The 7,504-nt window shown below is 57.0% G+C and overlaps 1 pseudogene; it reads right to left on the bottom strand.

Annotated features, from left to right (window-relative positions):
* Positions 1-3,560: 3,560 nt before the first annotated feature.
* LOC116833407 (mamu class II histocompatibility antigen, DR alpha chain-like) overlaps positions 3,561-7,504 on the bottom strand; it is a 9,250-nt pseudogene continuing 5,306 nt past the window's right edge.

Here is a 7,504-nt window from a genome sequence, read left to right as displayed (position 1 = left end):
GCGGAGCGTTGTTCTTCCTCTACGGCACAACGGACCATGATGCTGCAATAATTTCATCACTTCTGAGCTGGTTGCTGTGGTGCTCCAGCCATCCCTGAGGACCAAACGATGCCCACGTTGGTTGCGAAGGTGTCTGGGAGAGCTCTGGACAGATTCAGTAAGATGCCTGTTGGTGATGCTGCAGATTCTGGTAAATTCAAGGGAATGGTTTTAAATCACTTTCACCCTTGAAGCATCTAGAGTAGAGTTCAGAAGCCTAAAGCGAGGGGCTGGAATGAGCAAAGTGGCCTGCGGCAGCAGCTGAGAGAGGTGATGAAGAAGGGGGTACAGGGGGGCAGGGAGGTGGTACAAGCTCTGCAGAAATGGGTGATCCTGTTGCTCAGGGGCATTTCCTGAGTGTGTGAGATGATGATGTAAAACAATGTTTGTGGGATAAAAAGGTGAAAACTATTGCTGAACTGGCGACTCCAGCTGCTCAGTTTGAACAGCCCCCAGCGTCTGTTAGGAATAAATCACAGGCGGAGGGGCTACGTGTGGTAACGTGGCTTTGTTTTGTCTAACACCAGCGTGTGACAATCAGAAGGGGGGCAGGAAGCTGTGCATATTCCTCTCCACACTGCAGGAGGGGGCGGATGTCACGAGCTGGCGCTGTAGCGATCTCTGTGCAGCGCCGGACGGTGTAATTCTGGGTTTCCCCTCTAGAGGGGGGTGCACTGGAGATGGGGCAGGTCCCCAGCTGAACCTTCCCCTGCAGAGCTGATCTCAGCTTGTGTGTGAAGCTGCAGCTGGGTGTGTCCCCACCTGTGTGTGCTGTAACCTGCAGGCTGAAGCTGGGGAGGGGGAAGGGGGGCTTGGCAGGCTGCTGAGCAGTGTGGGGTAAAGGGAACCCAGGCAGGTGAGTCAGGCGGGGTCAGTGGTGCCCCAGTTCCAAGTGGCACTACGGGGCGGGGTGAGAGACCCATCTCAGGGGTCTCCCAGAACATGCTAGTGAAGGGGTGCAAGGAACCGCTGGGTTGGGGGCTCAATACCATGTTTCGGGGAGGATCTGCCCTTCATGTCACAGTGACCCCAGCCTGGGGGACGTCACCGCAGCCCCCAGACAGGCCAGTGTCTCTCTGCAGCCGCTCGCCCTGCGGGGTTCAGTCCCGGGGGAGCCTGGTCCATGAGCCCTTCCCTGCTCCTGGGCTCCCGGCTATGGGACAAGCTCAAAGTGCTTCATGGACCATCCTGCTGCCCCAGACTCCCACCACCAACCCAGGAGGAGAATGGCCACATTTCACACAAGGGGAAACTGAGGCATAGGGTGTGTCACAACTTGCAGCAAGTCAGTGTCAGCAATGGGAACCCCAGAAGCCTGACTCCCAGTTCTCCCCCACTAACCCCCACTCCCCTCCCAGAACTGGGATAGAACCCAGGAGTCCTGGCTCCTTCCTTACCCCTCATACCAAACTCCCTTAACTCCCGGTATAACCCAGAGCCCCTGGACAGACAGGGGCTGGGTTGGGATAACACAGGCTGCCGCGGGCACAGGCCAGGACTGACTAGATTTTGAATCAGGATCAAAACCTCAGAAATTCCCAAAAACCCATTTATTGCTGTTAGCAAGCTGCAGAGCGATGGGGGAGCACAGGGTGGGGTTGTACAGGAACTGATTGTCCCACACCAAACCCCGCCCTGGGCCTGGGCTCAGCAGGGCTGGACCCCGGGGGCCACACACGGGTGCGATGGGGCCGTAGCCGGGCACTGGGGCGCCCCCCTCCCCACCATGGCCCGATCCCGCCACAGGACCCTTTGACCAGGATGGCCGAATCTGGCCCAAAGCCTTCTGGTAATGGCTGGAGGGGCTTTATCTGGGTGACTGACAGCAGCCTCTGGCCATGGGCTGGGCTCAGGCCAGATCAGCGCCCCACTGGAGTCAAGAGAACCTTCCCATGACGGCAAATGGTTGTTGATCAGCCCCGTGGCCCTGCTGCCCCTGACGCAGGGGCGACCCCATTCAGCCCCACGGGCAGCAGCCCCCGGCCCTTGCTGCCCGCCGTGACGGGGGCGACCCCATTCCCCAGCCCCACGGGGCAGCAGCCCTCTCCTGTATAGTGTGCCCGCCCCAAGCCAGCAGGGCGTGAGTGAGGGAAGCCGATGGCCGGCTCCCCGGTGTCTCTAGCCCAAGGTGGCTCCGGAGCCACATCGGCTCTCAGAAGGTATATATTCGGCTCCGTTGTTAGCCACCCAACTTGGGCTGGAAGCTACAGGTGCCAACTTTCCAGTGTGTCGGGTGGCTCACTGCTCACCCTGGCTCTGCCACCGCCCTTGTCCCACGTCCACCCTTCCCACCCCTCCTGAGCCTGCCCTGCCCTCGCTCCCTCCCACAGAGCCATCCCACAAACAGCTGATCGGAGGTCCCAGGAGCGGAGGGGAGCGCTGGTCGGTGCCGGCGGCTGGCGGGAGGCGCACCTGGAGGGGCGGAGGACAGATGGCGGGCTGCTGAGTGTTACTTGGCTCTTTGGCAATGTCCATTGGTAAATTCTGCTCCTTCTCAGGTCAGCTTGCCCCCCTGCCTCTAGCGGGTTGGGTGTCACGGTTATGGGCTGGGGGCTCCTGCCTGGACAGCAGCTGGCAACAGGCACGGCCAGGGATGCTGGCGCAAGCCTGGGGTGTGCGAATGTGTCCACGAAAGGCACTTGGGATTTGGGCGCCCCCGATCCCTCCCTGTGTTTATCTGAAAGGCAAGAGGGCAGTTACCGGGAGACCTGACCCTGACGTGAGCCTGCAGGGATCCGGGGCCGTTCCCCAGCACCCAGAGTCTCCCATTCAAACAGGAGGGTGACTGGGGGGTACAGAGCTGGACGCTCTCAACCCTGGGTGTGGGTGGGGGACGGCTCTGGCTGGCTGAAGGAGCATTAGCAGGTGGGAAGTTCCCCAGTGGTGCTGGTGGCCAGCGGGCTTGACTGGCTGTGGGTCACAGCGGGTGGGGTCTCCCCAGGGGTTTGGGCAAGGAGGGGAGGGCTGTGGCTGGCTGCGGGAGCACAGCAGATGCGAGGGTCTCCCCAGGGTGCTTGATGACGCCAGGGGACTGTGCTGGCTGAGGACACAGTGGTGGGGGGTCTCCCAGGGTTGTGTGTGGGGGGCTTGTTGGGCTGAGGGAGACACACGCAGGGTCGGAGGTCTCTCTAGGGGTGCTGGGTGCCAGGCTGTGGGCTGCGAGGGACGACAGCGGGTGGGGGGTCTCTCCAGGGGGTGCTGGGATGGACCAGGCTGTAGCTGCTGGGGGGGGCACAGGGGTGGTCTCTCTCAGCGGGTGCTGGTGGTGGGGAGTGTAGGTTGGCAAAGGGGGCCACAGTGGCAAGAGCGAGTTCTCCCCAGGGCGGGTGGCTTGGGTGGGAGGGCTGTGGCTGGCGTGGGGGCACAGCAGGCTGGGGGCTCTCCCCAGTGGGCTGCTTCGGTGCGCCAGGGGGCTGTGGGCCTGGCTGTGGGCACAAGGTTGGGAGTCTCCCCAAGAGGTGCTGGGTGGGCCCAGGACTGCGGGTGCATGCGGGTGCCCTCCCCGGGCAGCGGCTACTCACAGGGCCGCGGCTGCGGGTGGCGTTCATCTTCATGGCCCTTGATGATGAGGGATGGTCCCGCGTGATGCCGGACGATGCCACGCGGCCAGGCCAGGCGCACACCGCAGGGTCTCTGTGGTCTCGGGACAGGACGGGTGGGCACACTGGACTTCTGGAGACAGGGAAGGTGTCATAAGTATAGGTAGTAGAGTGGTTAATTTTTTTGCCGTTAAAGGGGGACAAAAGAGAACAAACACCTGACCAGAGGACCAATCAGAGAACTGGATTGTTTAAATCAGGGCGGGAATTTGTATATCGGGGTCTTTGTTGTTTCCTCGCTATGGAAACAAGCTTTTCTTCTAACCTCCATCTTATCTCAAATATATCTAGCATAAAAGTCGTTGAGTACAAAGGAGAAAAAATAATTCGCTGTGAGGAGCTTTGTGTTGTAAATTACAGGTGTGTGATATGCTTGGTCTTTTGTGTTTCCCTCGGCTGGAAAACAAGCTTTGCTTCTAACTCCTCTGCTTTCAAATCTTCTCCTACAACTCTGAGTACAACCAAAGGAAGCAAAAGTAATTCGGCTATGATACAGCTTTGTGTTTATTTACATGTATTATTTGCTGGACTGGTTTAAACGGGGCTATCTTTTAAATCAGAAGACGTTTATGATATTTTCTTATAGCAAGAGCCTGATTGAAGTTTCTTAGATGCAAGATTATTGTTTTTGTATTTCTTTCTTTTTTATATAAACTTTTCTTAAACTGTGTGGAAGTTCTTTCCTAGTGAGGCAAAGGAGAGGAATTTCTGTGCGGAGCTCTGTGTACATGTGACAAGCTGCTACCCAGGCCTGTGGTTACTATCCTAGCCCCAGGCGGGGTACAAAGTTAGCTGGAGAACAGAAAGACGAGGATTATCTCTTACTTTCCTGTGTTCGAAAGTTGATTCTCTGGAGAGAAGAGATAACACGGTTCTTGTAACCGAGTGGTTAGGCGAAGAGGAAAGCCTGGGAGGAGAAAGAAGAGGGGGGAGACGGGTTTATTTCTCCTGGTTTTAAAGAATCCAAGGGATTGGTTCTTGGTGTCCCCCCAAGAAGAGTTGGGAGAACCCAGAGAGAGGCAAAGGAGTAAGCCTGTACAGTTCCTGCTGGTGGCAGCGAGAATAGCAAGCTGGTAGTGAGCTGGGGAGTTTCACAGGTAAGCACCCAGATTTTTGACAGCTAAGTCCAGGTATTGGGAAAGGCTTGACCACAGAGGGATAGGGCATAGTGAGAGGGGGCTGTTCCCACTCTCCCTCCAGAGCTGGATATAACCCAGGTTCCGCTTCCCAGCCCCCCCTGCCCTAAACACCAGCCCCACTTTCCCTCCCAAGCCAGAAAGATAACCGAGTCCTGGCTCCCACCCGTGCCAGTGGGATCCCAGCCTCACCCCAGTGCTTCAGTGAAGGGCTCGCGGCAGCCCCCAGTGCTCCCCCGGCATCGTAAGAGTCCACCCTGGCTGGGAGGAAGGGGCAGGGTAGGAACTTGCGAAGAGTTGTCCTGCGGGGTAGGAAGTCGTCTCGGAGACCGGCCCCGTCATCACCTCCTGCCCATTCTTTACTTCAGACCACGTGAGGCGCGCACCGGTGGGATGAACTGTCCACGAAGCAGATCAGGACGTTGGGCTCCCCCAGCTCCACGGGGTCTTCGGGGAACACGGTCACCTCAGGGGGCACTGGGGAGACAGGGGTTAGTGGGTCCCATTCCCTGCCCCCCTGAGCCAGCCAGTCCCTGCCCTGGGGCCGGATTGGAGCCAGCGCCCCCTAAAGGGGACAGGCCCCTGCCCCATTCCCTGCCCCCCTGATCCAGCCAGTCCCTGCCCTGGGGCCGGATCGGAGCCAGCGCCTCCTAGAGGGGACAGGCCACTGCCCCGTTCCCTGCCCCTGAGCCAGCCAGTCCCTGGTGCTCACGCTCCAGCTCAGGGATCTCTCCCCAGGACTGTGGGGGCGTCACGGACACCGAACCGTCCCAGCTCCCTGCACTGACGGCTCATGGGGCACCAGGGGCAGGGGAGAGAATCCCTCAGGGGCAGGGCCTGGCGCTGGGCAGGGGCAACAAACAGCTCTTGGTAACGGAGCTGCCCTGGGCCTGGGGGGTGAGAACTGCCCAGGCCCCCTGCTCTGCAGAGCCCTGGCCCGGCTGACTGGCTCCCCGGAGCCCTGCAGGGGCTGGGAGGGGAGCTGGGACATTATGAGTGTAATTAACATCTCACTGGAAGGTGACAGGGCCAGAAAGAGTTAATTCCCTCCAGAATGACCTGACCCAGGGCCGAGCTTTAGAGCCTGGTTAGGAAGGTCTGGAAATGAAGAGCTGTGAAATGCAAGTCTGCGTTGGTAGAGATCTCAAGGGGAGGTGTTTGCTCAGGGCTTGTGATATAAGCAAACAAGTCTTGTCTATTGCTAGAGCTTTAATTCAAAAATGGAATATTAACATTTAGGAAGATACTTGAGGGAAAGTGTTATTGCCCCTGTGTCTCTGTGAAGGTTGTGGTGACCTGCATCTGAACTGTTTAATGGATAAATTACCCTGTGCCAGTTGCCAGGATGTTTGGGAGAAGGAGTTAAGCCTATTGTTTTCGTAGGCCGAAAGGCTGCTGGAAATGTATAAAGACCCTGGGACCCGATCCTGCTTCATCCCAGATCTGCTTTGGGTTTCAAGAGGGGGAAACCTTAAGCCACAAGGATTGAGATCCCCAGTCACTGACTGGAGCCACCCTGAATATGGACATTGGCCTAGAACCTCTGGACTGTTTCTAGAAGGACTTTTGGCAACTACAAACTCATCTCTGCTGTGTCTGAACCTCAAGAAATTGAATTCAAGTCTGTCTGTATGTTGATCTTTTAACCAACACTCACTCTCTTTTCTTTTTTCATAAATTTTAGCTCAGTTAATAAGAATTGGCTGTAGTGTGTATTTTGGGTAAGATCTAAGTTATCATTGGACCTGGGTGTGTGGCTGATCCTTTGGGGCTGGAAGAACCTTTTCTTTTATATGATGACAGAAGATTTTCAGGAATCATCATCATATCTGACAGGTGTGTCTGGACAGAGGCCTGAGGCTGGGCACTGGAAGGGAACTGCGTTGTTTGAACTTCTTAGACCATGGCTACACTGGCGCTCCCAGCGCTGCAAGTTACACCCGTAGAGGATGTGGAGTACGTGCAGCGCTGGGAGAGCTCTCTCCCAGCGCTGGCGCTGCAACCACACTCACACTTCAAAGCGCTCGCAGCCATACCCTTCGTTACCAGGGAGGTAACAGAACGGCTGTTTTGGGCTGGTTGGTAAATCTAAGGCCATGGCTACACTGGAGAGTTGCAGCGCTGGTGGTGGGTTTACAGCGCTGCAACTTAGCAACTGTCCACACCTGCAAGGCACATCCAGCGCTGCAACTCCCAGGCTGTACACCTGCTCTGCTTGGGGTGTAACAATTGCAGCGCTGGTGATGCACTGCTGCTCGTCAAGTGTGGCCACCAAAAGCGCTGTAATTGGCCTCCAGGGTATTAGGAGGTATCCCAGAATGCCTGTTCACAACAAACCAGAAGACCGGGCTCCCCGGAGCTGCTTATCTAAAAAACAAACACAGCTCCTGTTTGCTGAGAAGAGGCAGGCGGGGGAATTGCTTTGGAATGTTCACAGCTGTTTGCTTGAGGAGAGAAGCCACACGGGGGAGGGGGAGGGAGAGGGAGGAGTCCGTGTTGGAGCTCCAAGTGCATAATTTGCATTTAGTGAATAAGAGAGGGGTGGGGGAAGGGCTCAAAACTTTTAAAATGATTGCAGGTTGGTGATGTGTATGTTCCAGTCCCTAGAACTTGCAAGGCAGGGAGCTGACAGCTCCAAAAATCCACTCTCTCTCTCTCCCCCACGCTCCCCCTCACCCCCCTCTTTTGAAAAGCACGTTGCAGCCGCTTGAATGCTGGGATAGCTGCCCA

This window comes from Chelonoidis abingdonii, unplaced genomic scaffold (assembly GCF_003597395.2).
Source record: "Chelonoidis abingdonii isolate Lonesome George unplaced genomic scaffold, CheloAbing_2.0 scaffold0713, whole genome shotgun sequence".
Lineage (NCBI taxonomy): Eukaryota > Metazoa > Chordata > Testudines > Testudinidae > Chelonoidis > Chelonoidis abingdonii.
The sequence above is the reverse complement of the archived record's forward strand: the minus strand, read 5'-3'. Positions and strand labels throughout refer to the sequence as shown.